At 41.6% G+C, this 25702-nt stretch overlaps 1 protein-coding gene across 1 annotated transcript in view; it reads right to left on the reverse strand.

The window, feature by feature from the left end:
- The window catches only part of KIAA1671 (KIAA1671 ortholog), a 105297-nt gene extending 80161 nt beyond the window's left edge, over positions 1-25136 (reverse strand). Inside the window, exon 1 of the mRNA XM_072147110.1 lies at positions 24928-25136. The gene's annotated coding sequence lies outside the window, so the exon portion shown is untranslated. The remainder of the gene's footprint in view (positions 1-24927) is intronic.
- Between the last annotated feature and the right edge of the window lie 566 nt (positions 25137-25702).

A 25702-nucleotide genomic window follows, 5' to 3' on the forward strand; every position in this document is an offset into this window, starting at 1 on the left:
TGTACAACTTTTTGATCACTTTTTATAGAATTTTTTCTATTTTTCAAAATGGCTAAAAAATGCAATTTGCGACTTCGGGCGCTATTTTCCGCTACAGGGTAAAACGCTTATTATATTTTGATAGATCAGGCATTTTCGGACGCGGCGATACCTAATGTGTTTAGGATTTTTACTGTTTATTTATATTTATATCAGTTCTAGGGAAAGGGGGGGGTGATTTGAATTTTTATGTTTTTTCTATTATTTTTTTTTTACTATTTTTCAGACTCCCTAGGGTACTTTAACCCTTGGTTGTCTGATTGATCTGATTGATCCTACTACAGTATGGCAGTATATGGGGATTTTGCATACCATCTATTACAATGTGCAGATCGCACATTGTAATAGATAGCCTCGTTCATGACAGCCTCGGATCTTTGTGTGATCCGAGTCTGTCATGACAACGGATCGCCGCTCCCTGGTGACGTCACGGGGAGTGATGATCAGAGCCAAGATGGCGGCGCCCACGCTCTTTAATGCCGCCGGCGATCAAAGGGTTAACACCCGCGATCGGTGCAAGCACCGATCGCGGGTGTTAGCGACAGGCGTTTGCTTCATTATGAAGCAAATGCCCAGTGAGTATGAAGAGGGCTCAGCCCGTGAGCCCTCTTCATACTCCCCCATGCGCAGCAAGACGTAAGGGTACGTCTTATTGCGCTATGGGGTTAAGGACACCCGGCTCACAGACGACCCAAAGTTAAGACTGACCCCGCTGCCCCCTGTTGAAGCTCTCTGGATGCTTTACTGTAGTCCCAGACTGCAACAATCAGCTGTAAGGTGTCTATAATGAAGCTTTATTGATAATCCTTGGTCTCATTACAGCTAAAAAGGACTGTAAGGTCCAGTTTCAATGATAAAAAGTAATACAATTTTCCAACATATCGGTCTCTCATGGTTTACTAGATCTCTGCTTGCTGTCACTCTATAGGACGCTTCACCGTTTACTTCCTGTGGCTATAAACTGGTCCATGGTCATGTGAAGTCACAGGTTCATTAGTATCGCAGAGAGTCATCAGAGATGTGAACCGGTTTTGTAGCTACAGGAAGTAAACAATAAAGGGTCCTATAGAAGATCTAGTAAAGCATGAGAGACTGATACAGAAAATATCTTGGAAAATTGTATACTTTTTTGCTGTATCTATAGTTGGAATAAATACAATTTGAAGTGTTTATAAAAATGACTGCATGATGTATGGTACTGTAAGGTATGCAAATATTGCTCACGGCCAATATTCTCATTGACAGCTTGTTAGCACTACCATTTCTCATGGAGAAAAAGATTTGCAATGAGGAACTGCAATGATCACTAACATGTGAACTTTAGATCTTAGTGTGGGTGTGTGGGGCAGAGGTATAATCACTTACTGAAAAGGCAATTCTATACGGTTTACATATAATAAAGCAAAGTATGAGCCTAAACTGGTTAGATAACATGCTTTGTCTGACAGCTGGAGCTTCAAGCGCCTATGACGAGTGAGAATGCATGCACTACACCCATACAATCCCATATATACTGTACATTTACCATAAATCCACTGCCAAGTTAAATAACATTGATTATCTTGTTTTAGTCATACCCAAATAGGGGTGGGATGGCTGGGAAAAGAAATCTCAAAAACAGAGGGGTGTTACTGCTACGCATTGGTTAGTACTTACAAAGAGTAGGAAGGAAACTGGTAAACTAACACCAGTGGCATGGCTACCCAAGATGAGTGTGAAAGCTACCCTATCTATTGAAATTGATGAACTCCTGTAGCACAGTTTGCTACAAAACTAAACCCACAGCGTAAAATCATTGAACAGTGCATGGGCAACATAGGTAGTGGTCATTGTCATTGACAATGTCATAACAAAATTATGAAATGCAGGTCCCCAGAACTTAGGATTTATATACAGGGTTGTATCAGAGATGCACGATTCCATATGCAACACCCCACACTGGAGCCTAGCCTTTTCTTGGGGGCCTGGAGCCAGCCGGGGCCCAGAATACCGGAGTGGCTAGTGCGGCCTTGGGCATGCTGTGATCATGGTGCTTTGTATGGGGCCCGGAGGGTTGTCCTACAGCCTGGCTCCAGCAGGTGGTGTGTGCAAGAAATGTGGAGGGAGAGGCTGATGCACTGGTGGTAAGCAGCCGTATCCTGGGATCAGATGGAGGCAACATTGTGCAAATCAACTTACAGTTCTTTATTGAACGTCAGGCAACGGCCAAAATGATGAACAGCAGATTCTCAAACTGGAAGGGTCATGGAGAGCTGGTCCACAGGAAGGTTACACGCAGCCAGGTAATAAGTTCAGGCTGGTGCAGGTGGAACTGAGTCCCAGCGGTGGAGCTCAGTTCTGGGCTTAAGTCTCCGGACTTACCCCGGGTGCTAGGCAGTAGGCCTGAGGCACCTGAAGTTCCTGGAATTAGAACAGTGGCAAATAGATCATGAGGTCTGGTGCGGTCTTCAGACTCTGGGTTCTGAACCATGTGGTTCTGCCCAGCAGGGGTTTATACACTTAACAGCTCCTGACCTGGAGAGGGCGCTATTCGCAACTACCATCCTGCCCATGAACTGGCAGGGGTGTTGCACATAGTAATATCTCCATTAATCGTTTTGGGTCTATAAGGTTATTTTGGTCTAGCTTTTTGGCCCTACTACTATGATTATTAAAAATGAGTTTCTACTTTACAGAGTAGCATAAAGCAGCTATACTTTCAGAACAGCATAAACAGCATCTAATCAAAAACTTCTCAAGCATATGCTTAAGGTTAAATACTTATCATACTGCAGACTGTCTTGGTTTCTCTTTTGGTTTATATTTTGTTTGTAAGGGGATGGGGGCACCTTAAAACAGGAAGTCAAACAATGCCCCCCCCCTACATCCTGTTGTCACTGACCCTTATTGTATAAAATACCTGATTGCATCTATCTGGAACCTGTACATTTGACAGGACCACACAGTATTATCTTGCTATATCCTGTTTTATTTGAACAAATAAACAACCCATCAATGGGTTCCTGAGAAATGCAGTCTGAAACTAGGTCTGCATCTGATATACAGGGTTATGTACAAACACATTGGACTGGGGAAATTCTGGTGTGAATATAGTTGTATCCTGTCCAAAGTATAATGACCGCTTTAGAGTCAGGGTATATTGTGATCAGCTTACAAATTGCCGGTTGCACAACCTGAACTTGATCTGCTGCTGCGAGGACTCTCTGAACTTTAAGCAGGTGAGGTGTGGTGAAGAATGTAGCGCTGGGCTCCACATGACTCACTGACCTTGACAAGTAAAGCAACTTGCGCTTGCTGTCAGGTAATATAAACAGCAGACAAATATGACTAAGTAAAGGAGAGTCCCATTCATGGGAGCCTTAGAGTCCTATTTTTAGGTTTCCTCCTGGAGTCACATCTACCGGCTCATACGCACTGGTATCAAGTATTGTGAAATGCTTAACAAATGACGGCGGTAAATTCTTACGTTTAAATGCTTATTCTACTTTCTTCTAAAAAGTACACTTTTATGGGGTTATCCGCCGTGTTCACAAGGCTGATTTAAAGCAGAAAAATAAACTCACCTGTCATACGACAAGTCATTACGGGAAGGTCACCACTGCAACCAAACAGGGTTCGCCGTAGGGATCTCTACACACCTGGCAAAAAGGTGTGGTCCCTCCGAGGCCACTCAATGACAGATCACAGACAAAAAGGTAACACAGCCGACACTAGGCCACCTGCACTGGCGCAGAAGAGTACATTTCTATTAAAGGAAATCTACCACTAAAATCAAGCATAATAAACCAGGGACACTTATTCATAGATCCAGGCACCATGACTGTAGTAGTCTGCTTATATTTGTGTGAAATAAACTTTTATAATTAAGCTAATGAGTCTGAAGAGCTCCAGGGGTTGTTACCACTGTCTCACCATCCCCTCTGCCTTTGCTTGCTTGGGAGGGGAAATACACCAGCATAGTGTAAAAACCTGTAAAAATAGAGCACAGAGGGGCTCCGGTAATGCCCACCAGAGTCTTTATGACTCATTAGCATAATTATAAAAGTTGATTTTAGAAGGAAGGAGGCCATGAATAACGAATATAAGAAGATTACCACAGTCACGGTGCCTGGATATATGAGTAAGTGCCCCTGGTTTATCATGCTGGATTTTGATGGTAGATTTCCAGTAATTAGTTGAATACATAAAATGGAAATATTCTGCCCGTGTCAGTCTGAGAAGTGCCATTCAGTGATTCACATGGTGACTGATCCATTAATATTCAAAGGTCTGAAGGAAAACAAATTAAAGTAAATGAAGTCAGCCTCACATGCACATTCACATGCCAACAAATATTTACTAACAGACATGCACACGTGCCAAAGCATGTGAAACATTTAAGAGACCAGAACACTAGATCTAATACACTGGAATGAATCTGTATTTGGTACATTTAGAATATATAAATAATAAACTCAAAATCAAATTCAGTTATTCAGAAATCAAAAATGGTAGATTTTGGGTCTTTTTAATAGGGCATTTCCACTGCATTGTGCTGGATGGCTTTGAGTCTCCTCAAAATGCCTTGGACACTTACCACAAAAAGGATTGGAAAGAGCTAGGTGCCATCTTTATTTTTCTTCAAAATAGGTATAAAGTGATTGGATGCGGCAGTATGGAGTCACATGTCCAAGCTGCTCACTTTGATTGGTCAACACTAGCTGTCTAATCAGAGGGAGTAGTAGGTACCTGATGTGGAAAATAAACCACATGATAGATAACCCCTTTAAAATGTGGGGTTGTATTTAAGGGGAGAAACAGGCTCTAATCTCAAGATTTGCCCTTTTACACAGCCTGTAGCGGGTCTACCACTCATTCCAGACGTGTCCAGTAAGGCCAGCATCTCACTACCAGTAGGGCCACCACATGATCAGTAGGGCCAGCATTACAGCAATGCATTGGGAAACTGGAAAATAAAATGCAGATGTGGCGGAACTGACAAAAAGAAGGAGTGGTGTCAATTTCTTTTGAATTTCACTGTGTGATACCCATAACATAATGTTCCGTTTTTTGACAGGATAATTTTTAACTTTTGTTGATACCTTTTTTTTTTCCACTTTCCTTAATTTTTATGGTTGTAGAAAAGAAAACTTTGCTTCCATCTTTATTTTAATATGTGGGATATGCTGTTAAGTTTATGATTTTGTTTGTATTACTCAATATTTCAAATATTTTATGCTCCTCCTTGGCTAAAAATACTCCACAAAAATGTAAAAATGAGTATTTTTAATCTGCTGGGAAAACTGTTCAAAACTGAACTGAGACACTGAGACCCAGTACTATACAGTACTTTAGTATCCATTCTTATAAGAATTTTAAGTGTTAAGAATCCCAAGTTCAGCAGGTAATCAGTGCACAGATATTTGACTTCCATTACAGCAGTGACAGAAAGATTTTAGGACAGAAGAATTATTAAACCTACCAAGAGAAAAAGACAAATCAGTTAAAGAGGTTGCTCGCTTCTTATCCGTTTTAGGCAGCGTTCACACACTACATTTTAATTGCATTCATCCCAATCATTTGCATATAGACCTAAAAGCTTGCGTTTAGGAACTGAGTAATACATGTTTTGGCATGGTTTAGTGGCAAAACACATGTGGCTCTTTCCCCATCACAGGGGCTCCTCCTGCTGAGCTTGAAAAGCGCTTCTAAGAGCAATTTCTAAGCCGTGTGTGAATGTGATCTAATCAGTTGTAAAAAGTCGTGTATGGAATTAACTAATAAATTCTTATAACCAGTACAGCACTGCTTCCCGGTCACCAAAACCACCATTGTCGACATAGGGCTTTCGATCTGAACATAATAACAGACTTGTTCCCCCATAAAAAAAAAAGCACTGTACATTGGGATTGACGTGTAACTGCCATCACTGCACATTACCTCACTGAGATGACATCTCACCACAACACTGGCCAAACTGGATGCCCTGCAACCAACCAACTACAGCCAAACATAGTGGGGATCACATGACCTGCCCAGACAGCTGCAGGACATGTGATGTGGACATGTGATCAGCGGCCATCTTCTGTCCTGTGCCTGCTCTGCACGGAGGAAAATCAATGGACTGAATAAAGGGCCAGTAACATTTTACTTCTTCATAGCTTATACACTCACCGGCCACTTTATTAGGTACACCTGTCCAACTGCTCGTTAACACTTAACAACTCAGTGCATTTAGGCATGTAGACATGGTCAAGACAATCTCCTGCAGTTCAAACTGAGCATCAGTATGGGGAAGAAAGGTGATTTGAGTGCCTTTGAACGTGGCATGGTTGTTGGTGCCAGAAGGGCTGGTCTGAGTATTTCAGAAACTGCTGATCTACTGGGATTTTCACGCACAACCATCTCTAGGGTTTACAGAGAATGGTCCGAAAAAGAAAAAACATCCAGTGAGCGGCAGTTCTGTGGGCGGAAATGCCTTGTTGATGCCAGAGGTCAGAGGAGAATGGGCAGACTGGTTCGAGCTGATAGAAAGGCAACAGTGACTCAAATCACCACCCGTTACAACCAAGGTAGGCAGAAGAGCATCTCTGAATGCACAGTACATCGTACTTTGAGGCAGATGGGCTACAGCAGCAGAAGACCACACCGGGTGCCACTCCTTTCAGCTAAGAACAGGAAACTGAGGATACAATTTGCACAAGCTCATCGAAATTGGACAGTAGAAGATTGGAAAAACGTTGCCTGGTCTGATGAGTCTCGATTTCTGCTGCGACATTCGGATGGTAGGGTCAGAATTTGGCGTCAACAACATGAAAGCATGGATCCATCCTGCCTTGTATCAACGGTTCAGGCTGGTGGTGGTGGTGTCATGGTGTGGGGAATATTTTCTTGGCACTCTTTGGGCCCTTTGGTACCAATTGAGCATCGTTGCAACGCCACAGCCTACCTAAGTATTGTTGCTGACCATGTCCATCCCTTTATGACCACAATGTACCCAACATCTGATGGCTACTTTTAGCAGGATAATGCGCCATGTCATAAAGCTGGAATCATCTCAGACTGGTTTCTTGAACATGACAATGAGTTCACTGTACTCAAATGGCCTCCACAGTCACCAGATCTCAATCCAATAGAGCATCTTTGGGATGTGGTGGAACCAGAGATTCGCATCATGGATGTGCAGCCGACAAATCTGCGGCAACTGTGTGATGCCATCATGTCAATATGGACCAAAATCTCTGAGGAATGCTTCCAGCCCCTTGTTGAATCTATGCCACGAAGAATTGAGGCAGTTCTGAAGGCAAAAGGGGGTCCAACCCGTTACTAGCATGGTGTACCTAATGAAGTGGCTGGTGAGTGTATTTTAAGTACCCATATGTATATGGATTATGCCGATTCCTGGAATACCCCTATAAGCATTTGGGATTTGTGTACAAGAGCATGTTCTGATAAATTGATGCAACCTAAGGAAAGACTATGAGAATTGTGTTTTAGCCAATATTTAGGTCCATGGCAAGCTAAGATGTGACTGTACACACTCCAATATTAGCTAGTAAAGCAGTCACAGAGTAAAAAGATCACATGACGCTTCAGACGTCCCCCAGACACATTTGCATTTTGCTCAACCCACAGAGGTCAGAAATTCAGCTGAACCAACTACGCCACCAGATCTGTTTGGATAGCGATGAGCATGAAACCAATGTTGTTTCACCTGCAGCCTGAGCACTCCCACAGTGACAGAACTATTTCAAGGGATGCTGCTACATACACCACAATGCTTGTGCAACCAAAACATTCAGAAATGAGGACATTACTTTTGTGTACACTGTTGCAGTTGAAAGAACTTTTTGCCAATATCTATGACGTATGAATCAGACACTAGATTTTCTTTCACACATTGCGTTAAGCGTAAATGTGATTTTAACTTGATGTAAATACAAAGTTAACACCACATGTGAATGTGGCCTCAAGGGTTATACCCAAGTCATAAAATTATACCATACCCAAGGAATATGCTACCATTTTAGAGGACTGAAAAGCCCATTAAAAATTAACCCAAGGAAGACAAACTAAAAGGCAAGAACAAAAATAGGAGACATGCATTTTAAAATAGGCAAAGAACACATTTGCCTAGCTCTGCAGTGCCTACGTAGCTACCTATGTGCATAAATCAACATACAGCTAACATATCTAAATATGCCTTCCCTCCGCGCGGCAGTCTCTTATCACTTGAGAAAGGAGTTCCTAATACTCCGAAATGCGTTGTGTTCCGAGATCTGTAATAAACGATCCTCTTAACCCTACCCGACGAGTCATCCTGAATCATTGTGTGCGCCACATTTGACAGTACCCCATCTACCTCTCTATACCAAGATCCCGACCGCCCTGGCAACCGCGTCCGGATAACCACTGTCTAAAGGCAGCACCCTTGACATTCCTCACCAGTCCAAACGTCAAATAGTGTTGTGCCTAATTTAGCACAACCTAATCTGGTGAGCCTCTCTCCAATTATCGTATTCAACAATACCAACTGTTTGTCTAAATAATACTACTCTATGAGTGCTGTCTGGTCTCCCCTTGTTTGCCTTCCTATTCTCTCATATCTAAATATTTGACAGATGCAGGGACCTGTTAAGTGTACTCTTCTTCCTTCTGCTCCCCTCTACACATCGATACTGATCCCTTCCCTTTATCACCAAACTACATTTGGGTGTGTGATGACGCTGTTGCAGTAGTGACACAAGCAGAGGAGGGCAACACTGGCCATTGGTGAACCTTGTAGTTACATAAATGAGGACAAATCACTTGGGGTCACCATTGAATGAGACGTCTCAAAAGCTGTGAAAAAATTGACTGACGTTTAACACTTGTGTTTGTGCATGATGGATCTCCCCCATGAGTTTATAAAAACAGCCTTTCCTTGATTTACAGACCAAAAAGTGACATATAGCCATTTGTTTTCAACATAGCAACAAGTTTTAGGGAAGAAGCAGAATGATATGCAAGTAATCTCACCTTCAATAACATTCCAACAAGAAATATTCATGAATCATGGACAGCACCTACCTGTCTGGTACATACATACACATATGAGTAGGTTGGGACTTCACAAGTAGATGGCTCAAATTCCACTTGCTTTCTTGTAATGCCTCTTTAATATAGTTAAAAATCACAGAAGTCTTCCTAAGTTTTGACTGAGTATGCAGTTTTTGAGCCTTCTGATACTATTACTCAAAGTGACGCCATAACTATCAGGGTTGTAGATCCACTGGAGGGGCTCATTTAAAGTGCAGACTTAACCAAAATCTGCATGGGGACTAACAATGTAATCATTTGTACTTAGACACTTGGCATTATTTTACAGTCAACTTTTACAGTCGGCAATGTGCCAACAGAGCTATCCTACATAGACTTTATTCCCCATCACTGGCACTATAAAAGTTCCTTCAGGGATTGAATGCATTACACTCCCTACAAAAAAAAGTATATTTCTTTACCAAGAATTTAACACAATAAATCCATAATAGCTCTGCGTATGTATGCATGCACTGATATTGGCTAAAGTCTACCTCACAAACTTTTAGGTGTACTGTCCTATTACATTAACACTTTTATTTCATCATTTTTTCCTAGTAGGGCCCTTGCTTAGTTTAGTACTCTGTAATGTTTGGTTTCCTTTAAACATATGCCTATGGAAATTTATGATGCTGCAGAGTATAGATAAAAAAAAGGTTGTATACAAATTATATTTAACAGAAGTGTATTTTAGCTCAAATGTCCTTATCCTTCTTACTAGGATTGAATCCTGTGTCAGGGAAAGTAAAAGTGGAAAGGGAAGCACAGCGCTAAAGAGCATATATGTGTAAAGGAGATCCATTGTTGTAAATAAATGAAGGCAAGTGAAAACTGAAGCCCTATTACTGGCCCCTTGACTTCCTGAGTAGCAAAGTCTCAAATAATACACACGCCTTTGTAATCTGTACAGCACACCATGTGGGGCATGGAGAAGAGATGTAACATTTATATACAACGTCTGTGTATATGGATGTACCCATTTATCCTTCCAATAAAACACATTACAACTGTAATAAAATGAAGCATGTATAACAACCAATGACACCGGCACGAGAATAAGTAATGTATTTAAAATATTCATTGTAGGAACAAGAAAAAAAACATCTGCTAATTTGATGCTATTTGTGTCCATATTTGACATTCAAAATGATTCAATGTGGACTCTCAGGCTGTGGGGTAGGAGCCAAGTCTGTCCCGTCTCTCAGGTCCTGTATCCAAGTAGTGAAACAAAAAGTGCAGCGTCTCCTCAGATCTCATGTAGAACAACAGTGAGAGTCAGTATTTAGCATTTGTATGTTTGGTAACAAGTTGGCAAAGATAACGTATAAGCGAAAGCAACTGTGTAACACAAGAAGGGAAAAGAGGAGAATCACAGGATGTGGCACAAGGAGGTAAAGCTTTGAAAACATTATAAAGTTCAGACTCGGAGGAGTGCTGTCTCAGACATTATTTATTGGGTTTACAAATACAAAGACTAGGTGCAAAATGAATGGGAGGGGGCGAGAGCTGCCATTGCAGGGAGGGAGAGCTCATCTCATTCTAGCATAGAGGAATATTCTGCTGGCTAAATACTTCCTTAGCTGCAGGTGAAACGGCTCATTGTGTACAGTATGCGGCTGTCATAAAACTGTGTACTGGCAGGAGATTTATAGAAATCATAGACGGCCAGACTACACATTGTAGAGGAATCTCTGGAGCCTCCAAGAACTGGCCCACACTAGTATCTCCGACACAAGGGCCCAGATTTAACTGCTCTCTAAAGCCTGAGCCAAACAAGACATTTCTTAAGGCCGCATTCACATTTGCCATTTGAATTGCATTTTGAAACATTCATGTGTCATTGGCATGTGTAGTCCGTTTACTGTCATTAGCACATAGACACCAGCAGGAATAGGACCTGCTCTGAGCTTTGCACCCAGGAAGTCGGCTCACGCACGGCATGGAAACTATAGTCATGTGTATGAGCCCATGAGCCTTATACATGATGCAAGGAGTCCCATCTTCCTCACCATGATGCAAGGAGTCCCATCTTCCTCACCAAATGGCAGTGTTCAACTATAGTTTGGACTCCATGCAATTTGGTTGGTCCGTATAGTCCAGTTAGCGCACAGGCTGGGATTCAGCTGACCCTAGTTATTAGCTTCCCCATTTAAAGGGAACCTAGCTAAGCGGTTTGGGACACTAAACCACTCACAGGTCCTTATAGGAAATCTACCATCAAAATCAAGCATGATAAATCAGGAACACTTCCTCATTGATCCAGATACTGTGACTTTGGTAATCTTTTTATATTTGTTAACCATGGTCTGCTTCCTTCTAAAATCAACTTTTATAATTTTGCTAATGAGCCTGAAAAGCTACTGGGGCAGTTCCCAGAGCCCTTCCAGGCTACACACTACAGGGGGCTAGCAGGCTATACACTGGGGAGGCTGAGACCAATGCATTTACCAAACTCGGCTTATACTCGACTCAATAGTTTTTTTTCCAGTTTGTGTTGAAAATTAGGGGTGTCGGCTTATATTTGGGTATATACGGTATATGGGAGATTAATTAAATTGAATGTCAATGCCTCCTTCAAGCACATTTCAGGCAGTGCAGCAAGTCTAGTATTTCACACAAAATTAATTAAAAATGTGATGAAAAATGCTGGTCATATCAGGTTATGTTCGGGACTTTAAGCAAGCAAATCAGCAAGAAAAAAAAAAAAGATTTATCTGTTCAGAGGATCGAGGATTAGAGCTTTAAGCATCTGAGAATAGCACTGAAGGAGGAAACTGATAGTCAATATTGGAATGAAAAACAGGTTGAGCCAGGAGACAAGACACGGGGAAAAGTACATTAAATACACAATTTCTAGAGCTGGCAGCCACATGAACCATATCTATATTTCAGTGGACATTCTTCTTACATACCATACTCATACAAACCATGGATTTAAAGGGGTTTCGTAGAAAAAAAAATGTCTTCCAAAAAAATCTGAGTTCTTTATTTCTGGGAATGAATGGCACTGCTGCTGCCAGAAGTAGAGAATTAGAAGAAAAGAAAGAAAAGCTATGTTCTGATACCCATTTCTCACATCACAATGAGCCAGTCACATAACAGACCAGACAGTGTGTGATGTCATCTGGGTATTGAATAACCAACACTCACAAGAATACTTCCACCAAAAATCAACTAACCCCAGAGTGGGAGCCATGCGGGATGTGTACTGCTCCGCTCCTCCTGTCAAACGCGGTTGCACTGTAACATTGTGACTTCATCCATGGTGTATCTAAATGTTCATTTGCTGGTTCACACTTACGTCTTGGAATCAAGGTGTAAAAAAAAGTGTGGACTACAATACAATATTGCAAATATACTTGAACATGGGGAAAGTTAGGAGACCACAAGTAACTGCCTCCATCTACAGTAATGGACCACTTATATGATAAATTTCGCCTGAAATAGAAAGTTCTAAAAACTTCCCGGTGCTATTCAAGAGGAGGCTACAGTGCACATGGCTATATTAAAATCAATACAGCTCAAATACTGTCACTGCTTTCTTTATCAATATCTGCATTCAACTGCACCTCAGCTCCTCCCTCTGTCCAAATATGTAAGCAGAAGCCTTCTAATGCTTTAACTCAGAGCAGAGGGGAGGGGCTGTGCAGCAGTGAAGAGATCTCACACCAAGACCAGCTACAATCCTGGAACATCAATCCATTTTCACAGTTCAGCTTCAACTAAAACACAAAAAAGTATGGCTACACAACTCTCCAGGGCTGCTACATATCAGTGTCTGCATTTTTGTATTATCAAAACTGCAGGAGGACTCCCACTTGCCAATAAACAATATAGCGAGAATATCCTTTAAATCTAACAACATATTCTATGTTTATACAGATAACAGACGTTAGCCACAACATTTAATCTTCATGTTGTGAACTGGGAAGACTCACAATGATTCATAAACCTGGAATGTATATCATCAAACTTTTTTTTTTAACTTAATGAGTTTGCGATGGGCAACGAGCCAGCTCCACATGGTGAAAGGTTACTCGCAGGGTGTGAATCCACAGGCCTGTGTCACTCACAGTCTTCAGTGGTGCACCCATATATCGGAATTTGGGAAAGGTCCATCAACAGATGTGCAAGTAGACAACATGCAGTCAATGCAAACAAGAAACAAGTTAGTAAAATGAGGTAGAATCAGAGTCCGTGTTATTTGCTTATACATACAGGTCTATTATTAGAATCGTCTGCATCACTGTTTCTCAATCCTTACATCAAAGAACTGAAACAAATCATTAACTAATGTAATAATATTATTGCTGATCAATGTATATTTTACATTGAAATTATGGAAATATGTGCTAAAGACAAATGATTAGGTTGTTTTAACGATAGGCAATATAATAGGCAGAAAGTGGACAGTCAGTTCTTGGTAAGTTAATAGGAGGAGGAACAATAGGCAACCATAATGGTCAGACAGATATTGGCATCAAATTGTGATACCACTAGGTTAGAACATCCCCAAATGGACAGTCTTATGGGGTCTTCTTGTTGGTTAGTTCCTGCCAAAAGTGGAATGGTAACCAGTTACCAAATGGTAATAAACAACCTACATCAATCTATATCATCTACGCCTAAGAACATACCTCTTGTAGTGTATGTATGTAACTGTAACATAAAAGTCATCTACCACCAGGATGAAAGACTGTATGCAAATTAGCCTGAGAAGGTGGTAATGGAGCCTGGAGCCCCTCAGTCTCATTTGCACACAGTCCTTCATCCTAGTGGTAGATGCCCTTTAAAGGAAACCTAAAACCACAGATGTACCTATTAAGGTAGATCGGGTGGTAGGTATCTCTATTGGACGTGAAGATAGCCCTTTTAAGGGCTACTTCTCACGTCCCCTGTATCTTTTTATAACTTTTATTTCCCTAATAAGCTAATTTTCTAAAGAGGCTACTGGGGCATGTAGTAGCTGGAGCTGAGGCTACACGGTGCGGCTATTCCACGCCCCAGTAGCCTCTTTGATCCTCCTACCAGACATCTTCGTGGTGGTAGGTTTCCTTTAAGCCTTTCCTTTAAGCCTGCCAGAACATTACGTACAAAACAATTTGCCCCATGGGCAATAAAGTATTATTGTATTGTAAGTACCATCAGCAGGATCATAAAATGCACAGGTAGAATTGATTTATTTAAACCACTTGGACCAAGGTATAAAACTTATTGCCACCTACAGCTGTCTCTCTCTTCCCACACTAGGCTCCCTTTTACATAAACTTGTGAGTAGTTATATGATGCCTCTCCAACCTTTGGTCTGTCGTCAGCAAAACATAATTCTGCAGATATTTCAAAGTTTAACACAACGTAGCTATAAAAGTACAAACCAAGAAAATAACCACCTGAATGTTAAATAATGAGATATATTACAAACTTTCTATAATTGCTATGCAATGATGTTTACAGAACTGGCAATAAATAAAATTATTTATGGGTCTCCTGCTTTACATTGGACACCTTCAAAAGTCTAGGAGTCACCATATCCATGAGAAAGATCAGAGCTTTCTGCCGATATATTTCTCCCTAGGTTATACCCATACCTGCCAACATGCAGTGGGACCAGCCAATGTGTATGGGGACCTCATAGATAGTTGGCTTTTAAACTTGGATTCCTTTGATCCTGGGAAAAATAAACTACTGCAGGAGTAGTTTTCTCCCCTCTTTCTGTACCCTGGGCTGAGAGATAGCCAACAGCCATTTGCTCCAAATCTTTGGACATTATTGGACTGCCACACCATGCCAAACAAGTCTTTGGAATAAAAGCTTTCCTGTTCTAGCTTACATAACTCTCAGTTCAGACAGTAAAGTTCACTGATTCGGCTTCTTTTTCTTGCAATGTTTCCTTTTTGGAAAACTTTAAACTATTAAGGCAGACTTAATAGATGTGAATCATCTGCCATGAAGAGGGGGAGAATAGGGACATGAAACGAACACTTAACAGTCTATGGTGTAGTACAGCAAGACCTTGGAAGAGCATTGATCCCCAGCATACTAATGAGCTAGCCTGTCACAGAAAAGCGTGTAATGTATGTCTTTGCTTGGGTGAGCCCGTGCTGATTGGTTCCTGTTGTTCCTATGCTGCCTCCCTGGACAGAACAACCATTTTCACTACTATGCTATTCCTATAGGATAAATAATACATAGGGAAAGTCATTGACAGTGTAATCAATAACCCCATCTCTCAGACCATCTAAACATAATTCATCCATTTTTATGAGCAATCTTCTGTTCACATCCTTTATAAAGCAGATAATATATTATATCCATATAAATAGAGGGGCTTACATTTGTCCTTCTCTTTCATGGCACAGTGATGGGATAAACTTAAGTAGGAAAATTATTATATCTTATTCATTTCAGTGGGGCTTAATGTTGTCCATGTGAACAAAATGGTTCAGCAAGGCATCAGTGATAAATTAATTAAAGCGAGGAAGAAAAAAACAATCTGTATGTGTCCATAAGCCAAAATGGCTTCAGTAAAAAAATAACTGACGTGGGAAAAACCGTGAATCCGTCCTTTACTAGTTTCTCTGTAAAGGTTAAAACCTGTTGGTAGCCAAATCACCAAGCTTTGTGTTATATAACATGTGAATGAGGTTTGTATAAATCTTGGGCCAGGTTCATAGAGCTCTTCATTGTTCTAGTTGGATACAAATGCAGAATTAAAAAAAAAATAGTGCAATATTGGACACCAGTTGTCACATGACAGAGTTTGTTGGGTGATTGTTAAAGGAAATCTACAATCAAAACGAAGCATGGATAAACCAGAGGCACTTACTGTACTCATAGATCCAATCACTGTGACTGTGCTCTTCTTCCTTCTAAAATAAACTTTTATAATAATGCTCTGGCGTTACCAGAGCCCCTCAGTGCTGTAGTGTCACAGGCTGTTACAATGAGCATGTCTCTCCCTCCGATTATTGTAACATCCTGGAAGCTACAGAACAAAGGTGCTCTGGAAACACCAACCAGAGCTCTCCAGACTCATTAGCATCATTTTCAAAGTTGACTTTAAAAAGATTACAACAAACTACTACCTGGATCTATGAGTAAGTGCCCCTGGTTTATCATGCTTGATGGTAGATTTCCTTATTTTAACCTTATTAAAATATTTTTTTTTACATTTGTAATAAAAGCTCCTAAAAGAGCCTCCAAAACATAATAATGTAGCCTATTCCACTATGCCTCATTAACCTGACCATAAAGTTGCCAAACCAGGACAAGGAAAAAGCTCAATATAGAAACAGGAACCTGAACATGATGGAACGTGAACATGAATGCCATGGACGGCATGCCAGCAATGGATTCAGTACTGTAAGCACCAGGCCGGCAAGAGACTACTGATTTAAAAGGTTATAGGTGGAAGGCAAACAATAGAGAAAATGCTGTGGGCAGCTGGTGGCTAGAAATACATATGACACAGGAGGACTCAAGTGATACACACAAGAGGTACATAAAACCACCAACTACTTAAAGGATCTTGACCATAGCTCTCCAATAACCCAGCCATAAAATAATAACATAAGGAATTGTATTTTAGCATGCCTCGCATGACCAGGTCAGCACAACAGGCTGCTATTCTAGAGCTACAACGTCTGACAGGTCTGTGAGGCAACCATTCATTTTCGGGCCTTAGGACATTTTAAGCATTTCCACTCACACCCATCTGCAGTAGAATACATGAAAAGGACTACTATAATCTGTTTGCAGATGGCAACAAAAATGTGTTTTGCAACCTCCTTAGCTAACACTAGTGTCATCAATACCAGAACTATATGAAGCATCCAGAGCAATTATAGGTAAAGCTCACTATGGCATTTTTGGCTTTAAGGGAGGGTGTGTGTACAGAACTATGTTCCTTGCAGGGGGTAAGAACAATACTCTGACTGATCTGTTCAAGTGCATCAAATATAGCAACCAAATACAACTACAATAAAGCCAACTCTATAGCTACAAAATGGCACAGCCTGGAATCAAGCTAATAACCCTTCCGCATGACTGGGTCCCGCCACAAACACCTAAACAAAACATTTGCTGAAATGTTTCAAGAAAGTACTCTTTTCAGCACAATAAAATCTCATACAACAATGGCGTGCTAGCTCAGATCTACAGCCTCGAGTCTAGCCGTCCTTGCTTCACTCCAATAGATACCGTAGTTGGTAGAATTAAATGTGTCACCGAAACCAGATTGTGAGCCCGGCCTACAGCAGGGGCCTATATAAGAAAAATATGATATGTCCTTCTGTGTGGTCTATATAAATAATGAACATGCATCCAGTGACTTCACTTTTCACATTCTGCCTCTTGACAACCTCATTATGTAGAATTTGCACTGATCTGTCTACAGAAGCGAGACTGTCTGAGCCATCATGTAGAAGAGCCATCAGAGGAGGCGGCTTGGAAGTTGTTTTTTCTCAAGGACACGGACTGTTATGACATAGCCAACAGGACAATGGGAAATATGTGCCAAAAAACATGCCTGGCACCCCATTTTCCAAGCATCTTGGAAAACAGGCTTTTACAACAGATATTAAAACGGTCTATGGCTTGGGCTACAACCTACTTTGCTGCATGCCAGAAATGTACCATTGTACCTCATTTCTACCAATTCAACTAGCAGGAGCAGGTGCAAAGATAACCACGCCAGATCTTCTATCCAGCATTAGACACTATGAAAACCTGGCAAAGCATACAATTGTTAGTCTGACTTTTCACTGCCAGAAATCTAAAACGCCAGCCCAACATTAGATTTCCTATATACGAGTGCAGTGCCAGACTAAGATCACAACTCCTAAAAAATTTGGCACATTGGGGGAGATTTATCATAAGTTCCTGAGGTAAAACTGCTCTAGTTGCCCATGGAAACCAATCAGAGCTCAGCTGTAATTTTATAAACTGCTGTGGGAAAATCAAAGCTGAGCTCTAGAACTAGAACAGTTCTGCTCCAAGAAAATTGGCTATGTTATCATTGCATTAATGCATGGGTTTTGTAAACGCAATGTTGACAGCGATGTCAACATAGGCAAATCTCCTCTTCTCAGCTGTTGTGATACGTTTGATAACACATGCAGCCTCACACTGGTGTTTTTTAATATCACCGTTTTTCATGGATGCCTTACCGAGCCACTGTTTTTAATGGTTGCTAATATTCACATTGGCACATTGACATTCACATACGTTGTCCGTGGAAGAACGTTTTAAACCAGTCCATTGTATTTCGCACTGATGAGGATCACAAATGGCAATAGAAGTTTTTAGGGGCAATAACCCCCTGTGGGGGCACATGTTGGCACCGAGCTCGACTGGGTCTGATCAGACACAGCAACTCTGATTAACTCACGTGACCTGCGGGTCTGTGTTGCGCTACTTCATCGCGATGCGGTCAAGAGTGGAGAAGCAGTATAAACAGCATCTCCTTTCTCCCAAGTATCCGGCCGTCTTCGACAGACCCGGTGTCCTGCTCCCATGATTAACGCGGGAGCAAAGGAAAACTGCAGTAATCACATGAATAGAGCAGAATGGGCAATTGTGGCCGTCTGCTCTGTCATCTTTGGGAGAAACATGGGGTCCGACGAAGTTTCCTCATACCCGTTCTCGTGATCTGTGCGATCAGCAAGTTAGGACCTATTCTGTGTATTTCTGTGGAAAACCCCTTTAAGCACAGAATCCTATGTAACTAGATTTTATGATTTTAATGTTATATTTTCTATAACAATTGTGCCTATTCCTTATTTGAGGACACTGGAGAGACATGCCAACCATTTCCTTCAGCTACTGTGGTAAAGCTTTGTTTTGGGCTTGTGAAGCATCAGCAGTGGGAGATAGAAGCCTCAGTTATATGGAGAAGGACATAGGAAGCAGACAGGACACCAGTGATGTTTTATGTGCTCTTGTAATATTACTATTCCATCAATATAGTCACAGCTTACTGTACTCAGAACAAAGATATTAAAGGGGCTGTGCCACACTCGCATGGATAACAAGTATCGTTTAACCGCTCCAATAGACCACCGATTATCCAGATAGATATTTAGTCAACCCATATATTTCCAAAATTTCCACTAGTCATTCTTCTTGACAAGACCACCTCCTCCTATACATCGTCTAGATTTATAGGAACCTATAAATAATAAAGGCTTATGTGCAAAGATATTTACAGCTCTCAATGATGTAAGGAGCAGCAGATATAATTTCCACTAGCTCCTGCCACCTCCAAAAGGTCCAGTTCACACTTTTGTTTGTACATCAGTTATCTTCCATCACTAAAACGATAAAACGATTTTAATGGCTTCCAGCAGTGCTTCCAAAATTTGTGGCCAACTCACAACTCACAGTGCACCACACTATGCCTCACTGCACCATGATCGGGCCAGATGTCCTAAATTTTGGTGTCTTACAGCTGCGGCCACTTGGCTTTCTATGGTAGGAGAGGGGTCCTTCCTACCTCCCATCCTCCCTACTCCACTGGCTGTGTGCAAGGGGCCTTACTGCATGTGTCCCACTTTGAGATGGAGGATCTTTTAAAATGTGGCTTTTTGGTCATGTGATATTATGCATGTTAAAGGAAATCTACCATTAAAATCCATCATGCTAAACCAGGGGCACTTACTCATAGATTCATGCACTGTGACTGTGGTAATCTTTCCACTGTGCACAAATCTTCCTCTGCTGCATCGAGCAGAGAAAGGGGAGGGGGCAGTCTAACAGCCTGTGAAGCTACAGCATGAAAGGGCTCTGGTAACAACCCCAGGAGCCCGTCCGGCTCATTAGCATAATTTTAAAAGTTGGTTTTATCAGGGGGCTTTTTGACAAATATAAGAATATTACGGCAGTCACAGTGCCTGGATCCATACATAAGATTCCCTAGGTTTTTATGTTTGATTTTAATGGCAGATTTTCTTTAACAACTCCAACATAATAATAACGTATAATCATTTGGGAGAACAACACAAAACAAAAAAGCCAGATATGCTGCAAAGTGTAAGCTTTATCTTACACCCTAAAGTCAACATCTCCTACATTACATTCAGCAATGCCCTTGGGTACAACAAATATCACCAAAAAAGGAAAAAGCACAGCAGCTCCGATGTGGAAGAGAAATGGTCAGTAAAGAGCAGATGGCCAGTGTATGATCCTGACAAGTGCACCCATGGGCCAGACCCACCCAGCTGACAGGCCTTTTCTGGCACAAAAAAAAAAAACACAGCAGATGGAAATGAGAAATCACTACTTCACTACTGAAGACAAGCCCTCCAGGCAAAGCGATGGACACAAAGCAGCATAATATCACATAAGCCATATGCTCTCCAACAAGGTTCCTCCTCAACTAACACCAAGAAATTGTATTATATTCCCCCACATGCAAACTATATTATAGTAAAGGATATCCGCATTGCAACCTGGAATTATACGTCAATGAATTAGAGGCAGCCGGCACAAGATATAATACCTACATGGAAGGTTTTAGAGCCCAAAACTACAGTTGTCACTCCAGGGCAAAGGGGAGGGATGTTAAAGCGCTGACTACAAAGACATTTCAGGGAACACCCCACAGGAGAAGGTAGACATTTACATGCATTACACACTCCCTTTAAGTACAAAGGTAGTAGAAAGGTACCTGGATCTCTGACATCAAAATACCATCACAGCATAGGTGCCAATGTTTTACATAGAAATACTGGTCCCAACAACTAAAGTCTTAGCACGTTTGACATCACACAGGGGCAATGCAGAAGCTGGACGCCTTCTGTGCAGGTTTCACACGTTCAGCGGTATACATGAGCCATTACATGGAATACTGTAAGCAGTTGGAAAAACTTCAATATTGAAATAAATTGGGAATGAGAATTTATTTTAAGCCCTGTCAGTGAAAAACTGATGGGTATGTTCTGAACCATTATGATCCACCACTGATTTTGGCTTTTAAAACTGCCTCTGAAAAACTGAACGTTTGAATCGTTACGGCTGGGTTAACACGTTGCCTAACAGGAGGGTCTTGGCCCTATCACATATGATTACGTTTCCACACACTTAAATGGAAACATTTATAAAGTTTGTGCAACTTTTCGGACAAAAGTCTCACCTGCATCATTTATAAATCAGGCAAGCCCAAAACCTTACAAGCAATCCCAAAAACTAGACACATTTCCAGACTTCAGATATATGCCCCCCATGCATTTTGCATATAAATAATACACAGCGAAGAGTCCCTACAAAATTGCGCCAAATTTACTGCTTTTTTCTGCAGCTAAACTGCTTACTTCTCACCAGTTTCCACATGTATTTTAACTTTTGCATTGCTGCTGATATTCTAATATTGGTTGTATACAATATTTTCTGTGATTTACTAATGTTCTTATTTCTTTTATCCATTATCTACGTATACGTCCGTTCAAAAAAATTATTGAGAACCAGAAGAGGATTTACAGACCCCTCTAAAAACATTTTCGTACTAAAAGCCCCCAACCACCCTCCATCCACAGAGGACCTGCTTTACTCAGCAAGTGGAAAGAAAATGCAGGAATAATATTTGGACAGCTTATTTTTAGCTACATATTTAACAACTCCTCTGTATACATATTTGCCATTGTAGAAGCAATCGTGTTCATTCCTGGAGCATATAACCCAAGCTGAATAACCCAGTGCCTAGAAGTCTTGTATGAATTCTATAAAAGGCAATGCCAGAGACAATCCAGCCTATTATGATCAGAACAAAATACACAGAACAATGAATTCTCCAATGTCATGTTACTAAAACACACAGTATTGTGATAGTGAGCGGCCAGACAAATACAGAGCGCACCGAGGCTTTACTGTTTACATCTGCGTTTCTAGGAACGGAGCATCGAGAACACGAAACTGAAGATTCATTATAAAAATAAAACAGGCAACACATCTGACAGTGGCTCAAGATAAAAGCATTATGGAAGCTGCGATCCAACTGCTTGATCTTAATCTCCCCAACATATGATGTCACAAAAGAAGTGGAAGCCCTCATCTACTGGCCATGGAAGGTCCCACCAAAATGGTCAGGTTCACCTGACATTAATTTAACGTGTATGAAAAGCCTAGATGGGTTACAGCATCAGCAGTGGGGTACAGAAAATCTGCCTCTGTATGGAGGGTCGGTATACAGTACGACAAAGACTCCAACACTTCTAGTGGCCTTTGTGATTCAAGCCCCATGGAAGTGAATGAAGCACCCAAAAGTTCAAAGCAAGCAGTGTTTCGTTTCCCGGACTGTGCACAGGGCACTGTACACAGGACAGTGTAGGACAGGACAGGGTGCTACTATTTTGCGGTGGAAGATGAGCTTCCTGGCATCATGTATCACATTGATGCATGGAGTCCCATTCTGGACACTGTGGTCAGCCCATGAAACAGGTCATTGCACAGTCCATGATTCATAGACCAACCGCAGCTATGTGAATCTGCCCCAAGGCTACATCCGTTGTAATGGATAGCATTACATATAGCCGTAGACCTGTGTGTGAGCCACCTGCAAGGGCCTCATTACATAGAGCAGGTCCTATTCCTTCCCATGTTTGCCGTTTCGACAGTCCTCTCCTACTGTCATTGGCGTGTTAGTGGATCTCACACACTGATGACCCATGGGGCACAAATAAAGTCACAGGTCCGTGGTTTGTGGCCCATGAAAAAAAAGGAAGCCTACAAGCTTTCACAAAGCAACCTCCACTGTAGGTTTTATACCAATACCAAAGTGGAAAGCTGCAAGAGAAAGATGAACCCGAATGTGAGCTGCAGCAAAAAACACTGCAGTGTGGTTATGCCCCGACAATGAGAACGGCCCACTAAACTTTTTAATTTTTTGTGGATGGTACATTGTAACCTACAGTAAAATTAACCACGTCTGAATTTAACCAAAAGCTTTTCTCCAAAGCCACAATAAAATGGTTGAATCCCTGAAAGTCCACAATATTCTACCCAGGTATCTCATGTAGTGAACACTCTGTGCAGAATGCTGCAGAGATAAGTCAGCTATGGTCATGGTCTTAGCCATATGAAGAAAATGGAGAAAAGAAGAAAAAAAGGAGAGCAAATCCAATCACACAAGACCACCAATAAGTCATTAGATTTATCTGACTGAGGTCAAGGCCCAAAATGTAGATGAGTGATGACAGTTTTGTACAGTGCTACAGCATATGGTGGTGCTTGATACAGTGATCTGTATCCACAGTAACTAGAGGTAAGGAACTGCTTAAAAATCCACTGTGCGTGTATCCAGGGTATACTCTGCAGCCCCTCCTGGCCTGTTACCCTGAATGGACAAATATGAATGAGCACACTAGGCCTCACTACACTTCACAAATCCTACATTACTAGTAGCATTACTTTTGAGAACTACAACCTGAACTCCTTTGGGAAATTTTGTTATTGTTCGTACTTGGCCCTTGTACACCGTGACCGAGTTAAAACAAACCCTTCATATAAACAGTGGGGTCCATGTCCCACAGCACGCAGCTGGGGGGAGGGATGAGAATTTCCCTTTTCTGCTTTCATTTCTCCCAATGGTCCATGTTTTCATGGTTTGGGTGTCACAGGGTGACGGGGAGGGGGGAGAGTGTGTTTACTTTATTTTTTTTTGTCAGGATTTGCAGAATGCGGGATAGGCACAGTAGGAGTGCACTGACCTTTGGATGCCACTGATATTACTGTACATGGGAATACTGGGACTGAAATAACCTAATAAGGGAATACTGGCCACCTTTCCTATTGAAATGATCAAGCCGAAAATGTATCACTGCAGAGATACTGACAAAGTGGACATCAACTGCAAGGCACAAAAAGCAAATCGCTACCTACAGGTTACGGTTAGAGAGGCACAAGTTAGAGGGGAGCTCTAGATATAGACTAAGCCCATAGAATTGGGCACCATGGAGGTTCAGAGGTTCTAGATTCTAAATCTATGACTTAGATGAAATGTGGCAAGTATCAAAATCATCAGGTTTTACATACAAGAACATCTATGCCCCAGTGTCCCCTATACCCATCAGTGAGAGCAGATCCAGGGGACAGAAACACAGACAGCGCTTATAAGCAGTGGGAATGTGATTTCAGGGACTGATAAAAAGAGAAATTTATCAAAATGAAAACATAAAAAAATAAGCCATTTTCTATAGTAAACTATTAAGTTGTTACTTAGTAAAAAAGATTGCAAGCTCTTGTGGCCAGGCTCCTCATGCCTATTTTGTATTACTTTATAATCTCTTATTTTGTTTCTATATATACCCCACGATGTGTAAAGTGCTGCGGAATATAAAATAATTTTAGTATCCTATTGGAGACTATATCAGATGCATATGAAGATGCAGAACACCATTACTGCCATCATTCGCACATCTGCCCGGGCAGCACCAGGTGGCTGTATCCTACACTTACACACTAAGGGCACCGTTATCACTAATCTATTATAGATCTGCAGGTCTGGCAATACTGTCACTACTCCAGCCCAGCAGCCTGAACTGGCTGATAACAGAGAACAACACCTCCAGCAGCTCTGATCTCTACACGGTCACTGTCACTATGAGAAAAAGAGCTGAATGTGCACAAGATCTTACAGCATCAGCAAAACTGTAATCAGTACAGAAGTGATCTGCAAACTACAACTCCCAGCATGCTCTGCTCCCAGTATATAGTCTCTACAGGGTTACTGTATACAGCCTCCCCCTGGCACAGGTGTATGGGGTGGGCAGCGCAGCCCCTTCTTCCAGGCGGGAGGGAGTTGGAAAGTTTGCGGTGCCCTAGTGGAGAGCGCGGTCTTACCTGGCGGCCGCCTCGTCCCTCTTTGTTCCCCGGTGCTGCTCTCACTCTCTTCCTTCCTCTTTCTCCATGTTCCACCTGCCTAAACACAGGCAGCTCCACCCGACCAACCCAACCTGCTGCGAACGAGTGCAAGCCACGCCCACTGCCCTGCCGTGCCTTCCACAGGGAACCCCGGCTGGGACAAAGGCCGTGCAACCTAGTTTGTTTGTCATGCATGTGGGCGGGGCCAAGGCTTGGAAGCTGCTTTGTTAGCATGGCAACCTGTGGCTGGAGATAAGGGAGCAGGGTGACGCTGACGTGTAACGCCACCTCATGGCTGTGCTCTGCATTACACCTCATACAATGCAGCTCCTCTTAGTCCTAGCATCATGGGATATGTACCTGTATGTATGCATGAGTATGGGATATAGTCTATCCATTTATCATAATGAATATAGGCATCTATATATTCCACTATATGTCCATCTGTTTGCTTGTGTGTCTGTATGCATATATACTTGAAATTAAACTTAGCAATCACTTTTTTTTATCTCCATTGATGAACATTTGATGGCTTGTAAGGGGTACCCCATTCCACAAGAACTTACCAAAGTATATCAACATAAAACCTTTATTTTTCAAAAAAAAATGTGATGATGAGAATTAGAGAACAGCAATGACTTCAACACAGAGAAAGATAATGACATTTTCTGGCTAAAAGGGGTATTCCGGGAATATGAACGTCTGATACAAAAACCATAATGCTATAAATATTTTGATTTTATGATTCACAAAA

Source organism: Engystomops pustulosus, chromosome 1, assembly GCF_040894005.1.
Source record: "Engystomops pustulosus chromosome 1, aEngPut4.maternal, whole genome shotgun sequence".
NCBI classification, from domain to species: Eukaryota; Metazoa; Chordata; class Amphibia; order Anura; family Leptodactylidae; genus Engystomops; species Engystomops pustulosus.